Here is a 666-nt window from a genome sequence, read left to right as displayed (position 1 = left end):
AGCCCGAGAGAGGGGCGGTTGAGAAGCCCCAGAGAAGGGGGGCGTTGTTGAGAAGCCCCAGTGCAGGCGTGGTGAGCCCCAGAAAAGGGGGCAACTATTGAGAAGGCCCTGAGATGGGGTGGCACTATTGAGAAGGCCCTGGAGCAAAGGGCGGCACTATTGAGAAGGCCCTGGAGTGAAGAGCACAGAAAGAGTACACTCCATCCATGACTGGACCACGGGTATAGATGGCTATACACTGTACAGGAGGGATCGTGTAGATAAAAGGGGCGGGGGTGTAGCTCTCTATGTTAAGGAAAGCTACACATCCCTGCAAGCCAAGATTGGCGACCAGGGTGGACGGCTGGAGACCCTCTGGGTTAAAATCCGTGGAGAACACGGCACAGGGGACACAATGGTGGGAGTCTACTACAGACCTCCCACCCAAAGTCCTGAGCTTGACCAGGAGTTTGCCCGGGAACTGGCTGAGGCCACATGCTCCAGGACCATGGTTGTCATGGGTGACTTCAATTACCCGGACATCTTGTGGGAGGATCGCTCAGCAAAATCCAAGAGGTCGCAAAGCTTCCTCTCATGCGTGGATGACTTCTACCTGACTCAAGAAGTCTATGGGCCAACGAGAGGCAAAGCGCTGCTCGACCTGGTACTGGCTACTGGGGGTGACCT

The 666-nt window shown here is 56.0% G+C and overlaps 1 protein-coding gene across 1 annotated transcript in view; it reads right to left on the bottom strand.

Moving 5' to 3' along the window:
* LOC102383584 (sperm-associated antigen 17-like) overlaps positions 1–666 on the bottom strand; it is a gene marked incomplete at its 3' end in the record, with an annotated part of 368781 nt that overhangs the window by 259262 nt on the left and 108853 nt on the right. The gene's annotated exons all lie outside the window — the stretch shown is intronic.

The sequence above is a fragment of the Alligator sinensis genome, unplaced genomic scaffold (genome assembly GCF_000455745.1).
Source record: "Alligator sinensis unplaced genomic scaffold, ASM45574v1 scaffold819_1, whole genome shotgun sequence".
NCBI classification, from domain to species: Eukaryota; Metazoa; Chordata; order Crocodylia; family Alligatoridae; genus Alligator; species Alligator sinensis.
The sequence above is the reverse complement of the archived record's forward strand: the minus strand, read 5'-3'. Positions and strand labels throughout refer to the sequence as shown.